Source organism: Protopterus annectens, chromosome 16.part0 (genome assembly GCF_019279795.1).
Source record: "Protopterus annectens isolate FY-2018-M chromosome 16.part0, PAN1.0, whole genome shotgun sequence".
Taxonomy (NCBI): domain Eukaryota; kingdom Metazoa; phylum Chordata; order Ceratodontiformes; family Protopteridae; genus Protopterus; species Protopterus annectens.
Genome location: NC_056750.1, coordinates 602889354 through 602905569, shown reverse-complemented (window position 1 = coordinate 602905569; position 16216 = coordinate 602889354).

The following is a 16216-nucleotide window of genomic DNA, read 5'->3' as shown; positions in this document are numbered from 1 at the left end:
GACAGCTAAATAATCCATTCAAGACTTCTTGGCCTTCTTTTTAACTAGCGGGAGTGTTTCAGGGTTAAAGGATTCTGCCATGTTACCCTGAGATAACTGTTTAAGCCATTGGTTTTCAAGATAAATGGCCAGGAAGACAGAGCTTCTGAGAGTCTTACGCACAAATGCTTTACAGATACTGCAAGATATATGGTCGTGGGAAGTACCCAAACAAAAAAATAAAAAAGACACTGTTTGTGACAATCCTTATGGTGAATCTGCCTCCCACACTTTCATCTTATCTTCTTGGATGACATGAAATCCAGGTAGTAATGAAAAATACAAGATCAAGTAAAAAAAAAAAAAAATTCCATTGGGGCACTTAATTTGGTGTTGCTAAATAGTCAGTACAGCAACAAGACATTCAACCAACTGGCAAAAACTGCGTTTGAACTGGAGACAAAAGAAGTTCAAGGTAGCTGCATCCGTACATCCCTTTTATGCTCTACATTGTGTGTGGAGAGCATGAATGTGATGTATGGCACATAAAAGATCTTTTTTAGGCTTTTTCATACTGGCCAAGCATCTGGCTGCAAAAGGCTGGACATCCCTTCCATGAAGAATACTGCAACAGTGATATAGAATGACATCAAATGTTGTCAATATGGCATTAATTTATGAGAAAAGCCCAGTAACAAGTCTGTGGTTTCACAGCAACATACTTAGATGCCGTAAAGCACAAAGATAAAAAAAAGTTGACATCTTGTTTGTACTTGCAAAATGCAGATGTTTAATGAGCACAAAATAAAAATAAATACAAAGAAAATAAAGAAAAAGTAAAAAGATTACTCAAATAACTAAAGTAACTGCAGTAGCAGTTGCAAGGATCTGCTATTTCACTTTCTCCCTGCTATCTGCAGCTTTCAAAAGCTGCATTTAACAAGCAGGGAGCATGGGAAAATTATGCATCTGTGTGGATGGTGGGTTGCAAGGTACTGTATGTATTTTTTTTTTTTTCATTCATTTGCTACAGTCAAGAAAGTAGCTATACTTGCTCAGTATATTTCTGTGCAAGTCTGTCTTTGTCTATACAGCAGTTTATGTGTGTGTTTGCGTGCACACACGTCTGTCTGTACTTCTGCATCTGTGTGTGTTTCTGCCTGTGAGATTGTTTGTACCTTTGCATATGCATATATATGTGTGTGTCTGTGTGGGTGTGTGTCTGTGTGGGTGTCTGTCTGTCTGTGTGTGTCTGTTTCAATGCATATGGGTGTGAATCTGTCTGTGCCTTTGCATCATTTTGTGTGTGTGTGTGTGTGTGTGTGTGTGTGTGTGTTTGTATGTGTGAGTGAGAGACTGTTTGTCTGTATGTGTGTGTGTGTGTGTGTATATATATATATATATATATATATATATATATATATATATATATATATATATATATATATATGGGTCTACTTGAGTTGGACGAAAAACCAGACGATTGAGATCTGGAACACTGAGACGAAAACAACGAAACCGCAGAACACCGTAAAGCGCGAAATTCAAAATCCCGATGTTACGGGAGTTTGAATTAGCACTTTTCGTGTTCTGCTGTAGGTAAATGTGTGTGTGTGTGAGTGTATTTGTGAGGGCAAACGCTGTGTGTAAGTGTGTGCTGTGACTGTGGTGTGTGTGTATGTGAGGGACTGTACTGTGTGGGTGTGTGTTTGCCATGTGTGTCTGTTTGTGCGATCTTGGAGTTAGAATATTAAAGTAGGGGGTGTGGGGGGTAAAGGGGGGCTTGCCCCCCCTGTATAGGGTGTTTTGTTTAGTAGTGTGGGGCAGTTGTGTGTGTGTTTTTGTGTGTTATGTGTGTGTTTTGTAAACTTAAGTGTTTTTCGGTGTTTTAGGGTTTCGTTGTTTTCGTCTCGGTGTTCTGCGCCTATATATATATATATATATATATGGGTCTACAGCTTTTGGTCAAATTACATTTGGTCGAAAATTATTTCAGGCAGCCCACTTCACCGAAAATGCATTTCACTGAAAACCCATTTGGTCAAAAATGGAATATAGCCCCTGCCCCACTGCAGTGCGATCCTAGAGTGAGAATATAAAGTTAGTGGGGGTGTCGGGGGTGTAGCCTCCCACATAATTGCAGTGTGTTCACTATTATATACTTGTGTATCCATTAAAAATACATTGAAACATATAACGTCAGTGAAAACTAGTTGCAAAATGTCCACCCCCCACACCCTCCCCTTACTTTATATTCTCACTCCAGGGTCGCACTGCAGTGGAGCAGGGGCTATATTCCATTTTCGACCAAATGGAATTTGACCAAATGTGCTTTTGACCAAATGTGCTTTCAGTGAAGTGGGCTGCCTGAAATCATTTTCGACCAAATGTAATTCGACCAAAAGCAGTAGACCCATATATATATATATATATATATATATATATATATATATATATATATATATATATATGCAGAGAGGGTTCCACTTTGAATCATCGAAAGCTTGAAACATCAAAATTCTGATCGTCGAGACCAGAATATTGAGTCTCAAACCATCGTAGATTCAAAGGGAACGTAAAAAAAGAAAAGAACATCTAAAACTATTTTATGCGGGGCTTTCCCCTGCACGCACACACACACACAGCTTTAATATACCAACTCTGAGATCGCACTACAGTGGGGTAAAGGGAAATCTCTGTTTTAGCTCTATATGCAGAAGCGCTAAACGTGAGATTTCCCGTACCCTGTCTGCAGTGCCATCACAGAGATGGCACATTCACAGACACAGCGTGCAGGGCACCTTGCTGCCCTGCAGAAACACTAGCCTTTTCCCTTTTTTACTTACATTTTTCTTCCCCTTGACAACATCGATGTTCTAAAGACACGATAATATGGTCTCGACCATATGAATTTCGATGTTTTCAAGTGGAACCACATAGAGAGAAATGCAACTGACAATGTGTATGTTGTTGTATCTTTCAGCTTTTCCCGGTTAGGGGTCGCCACAGCGGAACTCCGGTCCGCTAATGATTGGCAGTAGATTTTTACGTACCGAGTTGCCAGCCCTGACGTACAACCTTCAACGAAGGCACGTCCACTCACGCATATCTCCACACAAAAGACGCTTTAGCTGAGATCAGGACAACGTCTTACTGTGAGGCGACAATGCTACCTGACAATGTGTATGTATGTGACATTATTACTTGCATAATGTGTATTTTGTACAAAAAAAAAAAATACATCCTCAAACAACAATTACATATCCTACAGCAACTTAGAAATATTAGGTGGAGAAACTATTTTACATCAAAAATACCACACTTTTGTATATATTAATAATAAAACAAATACAAAATAATTTAACAGGCAGCCCATTTTCTAAGTGTAACAGTGCCTTTCAGGCTGGACTTTACAGAGTAATAATGAACCTCCCAGGAGTGCAGAGACTTGACAACACCCCTGAGTGCTCCATTATCTCCTTGTAATGCCCATCCTTTTGGCATTACTGCATGCATGCAGCTTAGCACTGAGTGCTGCCTTTGGCAGTTGCCAGAGGTCATAATAAATAAATGCATTCATTTGACGGTACAAGATATAAAAAGAGAGACCTATATTCAGTAATGTCACTACATTTCTTGATTAACCAATTTCAACATTTTCACCCTACCAGTACTTTAGAACCTGTTCCTGAAAATATCTGATTAAACAACAAATTTATGAACCTAGTCCTTCTAATCTGATCTTAGCTGCACCCATTGAAAACTATTGGCTTTAATTCTGGCTTTCTGTAAATCTTCGTAGAGGTATGGTAACTGCTGGCATAAAAAATGGCAAGAGTCAGAAAGTTTATAGAATTTTACTTTAAGTTGCAAAGTTCTTATGTAAATGAATCTTGTCAGCACATATGTCTATGAACTGCATTACTATGCATCTGTACAAGTGCATCAAATATCGCAGGTACCTAAGCAGGTAAATGAGCACGTCTATTGCTTATGCACGACCTTTTAGCTGATAAGCGCATATGAGTGCAGAGTGTTAGCTGCCTGACCTGTTGATGTCACATTGCTGTGAGTGTGGTTCACAACCTAAAAATCTCAGTTTCATAATTATGACATCTTTTTGCAGTGAAGTTGTAGTCAATGACTACTTGCGTTAATGCTCATGATAGGGCCTCAGGCTGGTGCTTTAAGGAGACTAAAATCTTTTCGTCTTTCTGGTCATCATACTGAACCAAGCTGACTGATTCATTTAATAAAATAGATATGTAGACACACTTAGGGGATGAGCTGTCATGTATAACTGGAATCTCCTGGAGTGGATAGTAGTGCAGGTACCAGCATAATGACCCGCAAGAACATCATGCAAACTAGCTTGTCTAATGGGTGGCATAAGAACACAACAGCCGCCAGCCAGATTTCTTCAGTAAGTATAATAACTTCATTGCAGTACATGGAGCACAAAGATTACACTCTGATATCACAAAAAAGACAAACTAGTTATGCACTTCTATAGACCAAGACCCGATCATAATAATTATTAAGCACCTCTACTTTAGTTGTTAAGATTAGGTATCATGCTGGGTAGTTAAATCTGCCAGTACTGCCCCACAAACAAAAGAGGCAGAATTAAAAACAGATTTCTTTCTGCTTGCTGGCTGTGCCAGTAATACATCCTTTACTTATTTTAACATAAGACAACGTGTTATGCTGCCTTTCTTACACTGCACGCTAAGGTATGTTACGCTGCCTCTCTGGGAAAACACTTGGTGCTTTTTTTTTTTTCTTCTTCTTCTTCTGTAATTAGTAGGATATGAAGCAGATAAAGCTCCATGATCTACAAAGAATTATGATCAGGTCTCCAGTGATAACCCTTTATTATGTGTTCTCGGTATTAATGCCAAGGTTCACCTTGACAGTAAATTTATTTGAATCCAGGTCTTGAACACATAAGACAGTTATGATTGAAGACTCAGTTATAACCTCTATATTAATATAATGTCTAATATGTGTAAAAATCTCCAAGGTATAGGTAGACATTTTTGGGTTCATTACAAATTTTTGTCTTATTTTCTCTGCAGATGTACTCAACAGTATTTTTTTTCTGTAATGTAAGCAGTTGCAATTAAATGTGAAGCACTTTTCTAGCTGTTGCCTGCTGCTACATTGGCATGTGTAGTGTATAGCACATTAGATCAAGACTGCAGTCAGCAATGTCTATAACAATTATAAATGAATAAAAAAGTCAATAAATCGTTAGATCTTTCTACAACATTGTCAATGAGCATTCAATATTGATTACTGATAATCAATTGGTATTTTCCAAAACTGTTTTGAAGTCCTGTAATAGATACTTTCATGATCATTATGTACTGGGGGGGGGGTCATGAAACGATTGAACTACTTATTGGTCAAAAATGCGGCTGCTATGGGAACTATGCAGTTTGTCCATTTCAACAAGGCCATAGAATGAAGAAGCGGTAGCATTATCAAGGAAAGAACATGCAAATATTAATAAGAGAAAAGGCGATTATTATCAGCAAGTCATTGCTTTGTTTCAGCCATAGATGCACCTGCATGATTCTGGCCTTGATCAAATGGACAAACTGCAAAGTTGCAATAGCAGCAACACTCTTGACCCCATCCCCCGAGATACACAGTGCTCTTGAATATATCATTTGAAAAAGTTGGGAAGTGTCTGAAACATTTTCATTTCATCTGCAATTCATTCCTTACTTGCATTAAAGATGAATATAACATCTGAACTGCAGTTCCACTCCTTTGCTGTTTAATTGGAAGAGAGGAAAGACTATTACAAATATCTATTTTCTATTTGATTTGCAGTTTCAGTGTAGTTACATGTTGGATGTCCATAGTCAGGGAATATAAGGCAAAATGTGTGTTGGGGGGGCAGTTCATCACACAAGACATATTCCGTGCACTGATCCATACACCAACAGAGATGTGGAAAATGAAGCAGATACCAGTATGATGACCTGCAAGGACATCATTCTGTCCAGCTTGCCTCGTGGGTGACAGAAGACTCTATCCGTCATTTTCTTCTTCACCAGCATGTGATGATAAAGAAAATAACCACCACCTCTTTTCAAAGGAGGTGAGTGGAGCTATTCCCTGATCCCATAGTGTTTCTGTAATTCTGTATCGCATTGTCTAACTTATTAATCTCTAGAAAAATAAATATTTAAACTTACTATTCCATACATTTCTCTGTCTTTGCACATTTTTAACTTGTGTTTTAAAATGTAAATCTGTAAACTTTCTGTACAACATATCTCATTCATGTGCCCTTTGTAACTTTTGGTTGGAGCTTTTCTCTCCAGGCCTCCATTGAAAGTGGGCGTTTGCTCTGTCGGACTTTCCCAGAAAACAAATACAATTCAGTAGTAAGTAAATGCCGCTGCCTCCCTACCATCACCTCCAAAAAGAAAAAGAATAATTAGTAATATAAAAATTACTAAAATTAATAAGTATGGAAAATATAAGCATTATCATCACACTAAAGACTAGGGCATTGCAATACTTAGGAGATATAATAAATGTAGCAGTGCCATATTACCAGGAAATGTAACTTGGCATCATCATCATCATCATCATCATTCTCTTCCGGCTTTTCCCGTTAGGGGTCGCCACAGCGGATCATCTCTTTCCATTTCTTCCTATTCTCTGCATCTTGCTCTGTCACACCAACCGCCTGCATGTCCTCTCTCACCATGTCCATAAAACTTATCTTAGGCCTTCCTCTATTCCTCTTACCTGGCAGCTCCATCCTTAGCATCTTTTTCCCAATATACCCATCATCCCTCCTCAGCATATGTCCAAACCAACGCAATCTCGTCTCTCTTGCTTTGTCTCCAAACTGACTTATAAAACTATAATGTTTTGATTACTGCTGCATTACTAACAATTACTGAAAATGTTATTGCTCTCATTTTATACTTTGAAAAGCATATGCATTGCATTATTTTCTCTTGCCCTTTTTTGTCTCTTTCTATAAAGCCAGCTGAGCATACATTAACTGCAATAGACACAGGTGAGAGAAAGATTACCATCCCTTGCCCATCCCAGGCCTACTTCATAAGGTGAAAGTGGTGGTTCCACTCATAGGTAATTACTAGGCTAACTGCTCTTCTGGGCAATTTTAAGCCTAGCTAATTTCCCATTCAAAGGTGAGAATCAAACCCTGTGCCTTGTGTCTGTGAAGCAAACACCTTAACCATTATACCAAACTCCCAGCTATAAACTCATAGCTGATTACTGGGCTACCTTTCTTATTAAACCATTTAAAGCCTAACCAATGTCCTCTCTATAGATGAAAATCAAAACTCTGTACCTTGTATCTGTGAGTCAAACATCTTAACCATTATACCAAGCCCCAATCTTTTCCCAATCTCCTGCCAGCGGCCCACAATGCAGACAAACCTGCTAAGCCAGCTTGAGATTCAAGACCTTGTGGTGGCTGCAGTAGAGAGAACTATGGGCCCATATCACAGCTACCTTCAGTGGGTGCAAGACTAGATGTCCAGGTCATCTTCAACCATCAAGCCACTAGAGGCCTAGATGTCCACACAACTGGAGTCCCCTACCTAGGAATATCATGACAGTGCTTCTTCTTGGGTTCTGTGCAATAGGTTGAAAGTGGCAGCAATCACATGTACTCCCTCACCAACCATCTGTTTGTCCACCCTCTGTTGGTCTCCCCTTCCATTAATGAACCCAGTAACTTTTATGGCTATCCTCCCTTGTCTGCCTTGTCTTCCATAACTCACATTCCTTCCCTTAATACCCTTTATTCTATCCCATCTTCTTTTACATATATTTCAAAAAAAGGTCTAGCCCAAAAACAAAAAATACCCATTCTTTCCCACCTCCTCCAACACAATTGTGTTATATTCTCCTGTTGTGTTTCCCCTTGTGTGCTGTCTCCCCTTGTTCTGGCTTTCCTATCTTCCCCCTTTCTTAATAAAAGCCCAAACTTGATTTCCATAAAAAGATACCGTCATAGTGAAATAAAACCTGTGAAAGTTGCTATGTTAGTAGGCAGTGGTATTGAGCTACAATTCCTACAGGTTCTCCCCATAAAACCCTACAATACTAGCACATCTAGATTCATAGAAATTCATAGGTACTGACTGCTGAAAATACACAGTTAATCTGCAACTTACAAACCAGCAGCAGTTACACGTGTGAAAGAATCGCATATCTTTTGCATTGTTTTTTTTAGCTGACTTTACACTCTTTCATCTCTACATAGTGTGTGGGCATTTCTTTGTAGGCTTCAGAAATTTGAAAACCAGTCCCACTCATTCACATTCATTGCATTTGCATATCGACACAGTGGCAAGTTCAGTGATATTCACTTTACCCATGTGTGCAGAACAACACTACACTTTTTTTTTGAAAGTGACAGTCTTTGCTTGCTACCTGGTATCTGTTAATTACAATGATTTTGAAACTAGATTTATGATAATAGAATGAATAATGAGCACACACCAAGTTTGCTTTCTGATAATATTGTGGAAAATGATAAGCGAGAATATATTTTACCTAACCATCTCCTGAAGGTATACAACATTAACCTAGTGACTATGGCTTGTGGAGACTTTCCAAATCAAACACATAAAATGAGAATTCATACTATGTATTTTACAGAGGAAACATAAAAAAAGTTTTATTGAACTGGAAAGAACTGCATTAGACTTGTGAAATATTTATACAACTTTGTTTACTTTTCTATCACAAAGCCCCAAGAGGAAGTCATATAATTAAACAACCCACAGCTGACCTGTTCATTAATGACGTTCCATGTACATAGAAGGGAATTCATTTAAATGGGACACAGGCTATACAAAACTAAGTTATACAGAATGGAATTACAGGCATTACAATCATTGCATGGAAGGATACCTTTACATTTTGAAATTATAGGATGCTGTTTATAGTGTCTATAACATAATTGTTGTTTAAGAGATTTATCATTTTTGAAAGAGAATTTTGGTTCATTACCAAATATTCTCTTAAAATCATCATTCACCATAAGTATGGCTCAGTTTCTCTTAATGTTACAAATGTCATTAACATTACTAGAGTAGGTTACTACAACCATTGAAACAGCATTTATATCTCCAGGTCCCTCATCACCTTTATCTAGTCTCTCGGAGAATTCGGGCTTAACAGTAGTACCTCTGCAAGATATAACTTCAGAGATAGGGCTATCTAGTTCCTCCGATGTATAGCCTTTGTTTAAAAATCTTCACACATATCATTAAAAATTATGGGAAGGGTCGTATCATCATTGTTCAACCTAACTGCCCTCATAAACTGACCCTTCAAAACATAATTATATACAAAATGAGGGCACATAATAGATCTGCGGAGTACGGTATTCTTCTTACCTGCTTTTTCTTTGACAGCAATCCCACAAGATTTCAAGAATAAATTCAGTCTCAATCAACTTCAAAATTGCCTGCATTGATCCAATAAATTAACAGAATGCAACTTGAGCTAAAAAAAGCTCCTTGAAGAGTTCCTTCTTCCAGAAACATGACATAATGGAAACATACTAGAGAAAAGGAAACCACAAAGCTGGCAAATAAGGAAAACTGCAGAACTGTAACACTAGCAGTGTGTAACCCCTGTCAGCGCTGGCCAGATAATCCAGGCGTCTGCAACACTGGACAGTATTCATGGTCAGTTACAAATTATGTAAGACAAATGCAAGCAAGACCATTCAATTCAGATTCAAATTCCCTCCCTCCTCCACTGCCTAGAAGTGCCAGAGTGAACTTTAGCCAGTGAGGTTTGGCGCTCCATATGCTAGTGTAGTAGTGCATGGAAGGAGTCTGTGTAAATGAAGATCCTGGTATGCTGCCCTGTTAGAGGACTTGTGTAATATGGAATTGATAAAAGTGCAAACTACACAATTTCCTGAGCAGGGGGAGAACCAAAAGCATAAATAGGCATGGTATTTTTGTTGCACACACTCCTATGCCACTCAGTGATGGGAATTTGAGTAAAGTGAATCAGAGATGCTTCATCGTGATCAGCCAATGCATATTTTCAGTCTCACTTCTCTGTAAATCATAATTACAGTAATCAGAATTTCAACAGGAACTTGTAGAATGCAATGGAAGTTAAGATGGTGAAAAGTGAAAGCATACTACATACATCTGTATAGACACCAAGTTTTATTTTGTTTTGTTCTTTTGTTGATTATTAATTCATTGACATTTCTTGACCTTCCTTGCAGTTTAATATTGTTAGCTTTTCTACACATACTGGCAGTACATTTATACATAGCATTAAACCTACTTCACTGTTATCTGTGACTACTACATCAATGAATTGCACCCTTTTCTAACCAAGAAAAGCATATTGTTGCTATGTACTAAAGTTAAAAGAATAGCCCTGGTTTTCTATTCATGGACTTTAGCATTTGTTTTGCAATGACTCCCACTTTGTGACTCTGACTAATATCACAGGTATACATGTTGCAAACTTGCAGTGTTTGTGGACTTGGCAGCCACATTAAAAGCATTAAGATGTGTTTGAGTTGCAGCACATTTATCTTCACTAAAAATTGATGCAATGGAGAACCATATTGTTGGAAGGAATGTTGTGAGCAATCAACTATTTTACAAAGATGCACCAAACTATTCCAGTGGAAGGGGAGGGGGGACAAAGCAAAAAACTGCAAGATTTGCTTTCCAAAACTATGTAAATTGCTATCTAGAGAAATCTTGTTAGGATTGGTGCTTAAATATGAAAAAAGCAAAGGAACAATATATTATGGCAAATATGAAATGTGGCGATTTTCAAAGCCATAACTTGTACATTGTTACACACAGATCTACGTGAAAGACAACAAAAACATTTACAGCTGTAGAAGAGTCACCTATATAGGTTTACAAAGGCTGCTGCATTGCTTGAGCAGTTGAAAGTCCATGGTATTATGAGAAAGATGCCAGGAAATAAATGAATGGGGTAGGACGCTTGTTTATTAACAAACAATGAAAGACAGTGCTCATTAACATCTGAGGAGACATTATAGCTATTAAGCATTGGGTAAAATATTCAGGAAATGTCTTCTTCTAGCTAAGTTGCACTTACAGCTTTCTTATTCCATATAATTTGGGGAAACTAGTCAATGGAGGAATTGATAGAACTGCCATAGAACTAAAGAAATGGTTATTTAATTACAGTTTGTTTGGTGCTTGTCAGTTTTATGTTAAGTCTACCAATTTGTTTACTATGCATTCCTAACTAGCTTGTATGTACTTTAGGACTTTCTGTCTCTTATAATAAAATCATAACTAAAACATCCATGGAACAGATAAACCATTTGATAAATAACTATAATAATCTGGTTAAATTCTAAGGCAGTTTAAGTGGCATTAATATCAAAAGTATTTATGTACATGTCATCATTACATTTCTATTGTAGTAATGTGTCTGAGCTTTTATAGCTATTAACTAGACTAATATATGTAATGTATATTAAGGAGTAGAAATCATATTGTGTTTTATTGGTAATTACTGCAGCCTACGAGGAAGGTTGTTTTTTATGTGAAATTTTAATTTTAAAGATATCCATTTGTGGGGAGGTAATCATAAGTCATTCTGATGTTCAGTTAAATTCTTAATTTTGAAAGCTTATGCTTTCTCTAAAAATAAGGAGTAAAATGTCTTAAATGTTTAAAGCAATGAAGCATAAAATATTACTTGTATTTGTTCTCATAAATGGGCAGTATCTTACTGAATGATTATAAATAATGGAAATTCATAGACAGAACATGATGTTATGGTAGTCTTTTCCATTAGAGCATCTAAAATACAGTGTAAAAATATGCATATATTGTTATGTTATATATTTGCTTAATAAAAACAAAACTCTGAACTTGGAACCAAAACATCTTCCCTATAGGAAATCTCCTATAAACTGCAGCACTAGTATTATATAGTTTTATAAGAACAGACTTTGCACATTCGTGGCCTCTGTTACTCAAAATGTTATTGCTGGATATAAAATAATGAATACTAAGTAAAACAAATCCTACTGCTATGTCAGAAGCTGTCATTCAAACCTAATTCAGTTTTAGGAGTTCATTACAGGTGAACTTGAGTGGGTATTACCTGTCAAATAGTCTACCTGCACTTCATCAAGGCCTTTAATTCTGTCAAACAGTGGAAGCCTGTAAAATGGTCATCTCCCAGGCCTCTGTTTGTAAATATTTCATCTCTCAAGCCCCTGCTTACACTACCAATGGTACCAGAATGTGTTCCTTATTCCCACTGCCTTAGTGGTATTTTGGGTTTATCTGCCAAGGTAACCCAATACTGGTCAACTTTCAAAAGCTTAGATTCCCCTCCATCTCTCGTACAGTGACAGATGATTGGCTAAGCATATCCTGAGAGGAAAGCCTTCAGCTGTGACAGGAAATTGTGTTCACAGTATTTTTCTGCCAAAGAAGAAAGTCCTCTGACTTTGTACAGGAACCAGCGCTGATTTTCTGTCTGGCTTGCTGCTCAAATAAGCCCCATATGGGACCCTCTTCCTCTCATTTTATTATTAGATTATTCTCTTTCATATTTTTCTGTTTATGTTTATTTAAAAAATATTTACTTTAACAGAATTTACAGTAATTCCTGTGGGAGGAGTTTCTGCTTGTAGCAATGTTTATTTAGCTTCTGCATTTTACAAATACTGTTTTTTACTATTTCCGAGGAAAAACTTTCAGCATTTTTCTCAAAAGTGCTGTTAGACACTAGAGCCTGTATTTAATCTTGCTGTTGTGCTTTATTTTCATCTTCTGACAGGAAAACACTCAGCATATACACTTTATTTATTATATGCATGACTATGTTCTGTGTGTTAACATCAGATCGCATGAAGTAAGCTGAATGTACTGTGGAGATTTTACGCTTTCTGATAAGAAAATTTAGCTTAAATTGCTATTAAATGTTATTTTATGGCTGTTTAACATGGTTAAAGTTTGCAGAGCTAATTTTGAACACTGGTTGCTTTGGTGTTTCAGTTTTGTGTACTGAAAATTCTTCAACTTCTGTCAGTTGGAAAAAGATTTCTGAACACATTTCAAACTGTTTTATTTTTTGAGATAATAGCACAGTTTGACAGAGTTTAGTTGTGTGGGAACATACTTATTGCTTGAACCTTTAAGTGCTTATTGTGATACTTTATCTAATACTATCAGTTTATTATTCAAACTGATGTTCTCTCCCCTGACTTGATGGATTCTAACTCTGGTACCCCCCCCAAACACCATCAAATGCATTTGCACCTAAAAAGAAAAAGCAAAATATAAATATTCCTCAGCCTACAGTTAGTGATTCTGCAGGACCACTGCTTGGCCTGCAGCCCCCTTATCTTTTGCCCCATCTCCCTGTAATGTAGCTTTGCTGGCCAATATGGAACAGGGATTAGACACATCCTCTGGGGCTGTTCCACTACCTGGGACAGGGATAGAAGAACCAAACTCTTCAGGTGCAAGAGTAGCCCAGGATAAAAGACCTCTTGCTAGACATAATACTCTGTCCCCAGATATTTTATCTAGTATGAAGTTCACATGGAAAAAGAAAGAGAAGCTTCATCATACAGCTGATAATCAGATTATAGCTGTTTATAAGGCTGATGTGGTTTTCTTGGCTAACAGGGTTCTGCAGAGAGCTAATTTGGGGGTTGAGTTCTCATACATGGCTCTAGTGCTAGTCTGGCTAGAGACCTTTCTGTTTCCATGAATAATGAGAAATCTGATTAGGACAATAGTGACTTCCTAGTTAACATTGAGTCCGGTCATTCTGATTCTTCTGAAGGTGAACCTGAGCTTAAATCCAAACAAGTGTTCACTTTTCCCCAAATGATTGCTAGAGTTTGTGATGTTTTTGCTTGGGAGCAGTTGGGAACTACCCCAGAGTTAGGATTGTGTGGTCTTGGAAGACGTTTATAAAGCTGTCTGTATGACACCAATATCTTATCCAGGAGTCCCTAAAAAGATATGTCCGATCTCCTTTCTCATTTGACTGTTGACCCAGCTGCAAACTAACCAGCTGACTGCTCAAATAGAAAGACTGTGGCTTTATCTACTCCAACACTGCCTGATAAATAGAGGAAATGGTTAGATCTTCAGGGTAAAAAGATGTCTCATTCTAGTAGAATGTTAACTTATCAAGGCTATTTGTTATAATTTATTTTTACAGTGCAAGTAAGGTTTGAATGATGTTGCTGTATCCTTACCTGCAGAGCAAAAGTCTTACATGAATGAAATTATTTCTAATTTGACTTAGGTTTTAAAACATGCTTTGAGGGGTGCCCTTGAATACACACATACAGTCTCAATAAATGCTGCTTCTGTTGTATTCAGGTGGTATGCTTGGTTACATAATCAGAGCTTCTGTGATTTAAAAGCCAACATTTTTAAATGCACCCTATAAGTTCTGAACTGGTGTTTGGACCCTCTGTTACACATATTTTCAAACACTGGGATAATTGAGGCAAATTAATGCATGGGGTATCCGGGATGTTTCATGAACCTATTTCTCCCCAACCAAGGGGTCTTCCTTCAGGTCTATATTACAATGTTGAATTAACATAATTTTGAACATTGTAATATCAAACCCAAAAGTCTGAAACCCAATAATAACGAAAACATAGAACAGCAATTGTTTTCCCAGGGGGAAAAAAATCGCTGTTCCTTGACAAAAAAAAAATTAAACCTTAAACTTAAAGTGGGGGGCTTCACCCCCCACACCTCCCCTACTTAAATATACCAACTCCAAGATTACACCACAGTGGAGGAAATAGCAAAGCCCCGAAAACAGCCAACCTCTGTTTTTCCCTGGGAAAAAATCGAGGTGCCATGGCTTCGCTATTTTTGGATTTTGGACTTTTGGGTTCGATATTACAACTTACAACGTTCAAACTTATACAAGTTCGATGTTGTAATATAGACCCTCTTCCTTCAAGGGGCAGAACAAACAAGAATCCCAGCCAAACAAAATTCAGGGATCCAAAAGGAAATGGCAGAAGAATAATTCTTTGAAACCAAACAAGAGGGGGTCCTTTCAAAAGAGTCAATCCCCTTCAAAGGAATGACTGTGGCAAGTTACAATCACCCCACCCAACCCTTCCTTCTCTTCATCTTTTCCCCGGAGTCTCTCTCAACCTTGCAGACAAGTCGGTTATGAGAATAGTTTGAAGAGGATACACTTGGCAGCAGATAGAAAATCCTCCCCATCAGGGGAATTCCCCAATACCCACAGACCACACAGAACTGTTTTCCCCAGTGCTCCATTACATGGTAGAAACCAGGGTCATAGAACCAGTGCCTGAGATACACAAAGGCAAAAGATTTTATTCCATCCTAGATATGCCCTTTCTAAACACCTTTGTAAAAGTTCCAAAATTCAAAATGCTCACCTTACATTTGATTCTAGCATTCCTTGCAGACCACTGTTTCATGGTGACTTTAGATCTCAAGGACAATTATCGTATTCCTATTTCTCCCAATTTCTCCCAATTTCAGGAAATTGTTGAGATTATTTGTGTTTAGCTTATATTATCCATTTTGGGCATTATCCTTTGGGCTATCTACTACACCTCAAGTGTTTACAAAAAGTCTGACCACACTGGTTGCCTACTGCAGAATCCTAGATAACCACATTTTGTTCTTATTTAGATGACTTGCTGATTTGTACAGATTCTGTATCCAGGTGCTTGGAGTCCTTCAACAAGGTTGCATCCCTCCTTTTCCACTTGGGCTTCAAATAGAACCTTTAAAAGTTCTTCCTCACTCCCTCTCAATGAACTGTTTTCCTTGGGTGTTGGGCAGACATGGTAAAAAGGATGGCCTTACTGCCAAAAGAAAATATTCTGACATATTGGGGCACTTTTCTTGGGTTTCTTTCTTCTAGACATGACACCAACAAGAGGGTTCCTCAAAATTCAAGGCCTCATGGCAATAATTCTCATGATACTACTAGTCAGACTACACTTGAGAAAAATTCAATGGTACTTGAAGGATTGTCGGACCCAGCACATTCATCCTTTGGATTAATTTGGTACCTGTGAAACGGGAACTGCAGTGGTGGAAGTATCAACTGCCTCTGAATACAGGACTCCCTTTCTCTCTTCAGATCCCAAGCTAATTTGTCCAGATGGACTCTTCAGATTTTATGTTAGGATCAGTGTGCATGACAGTTCAAGTAC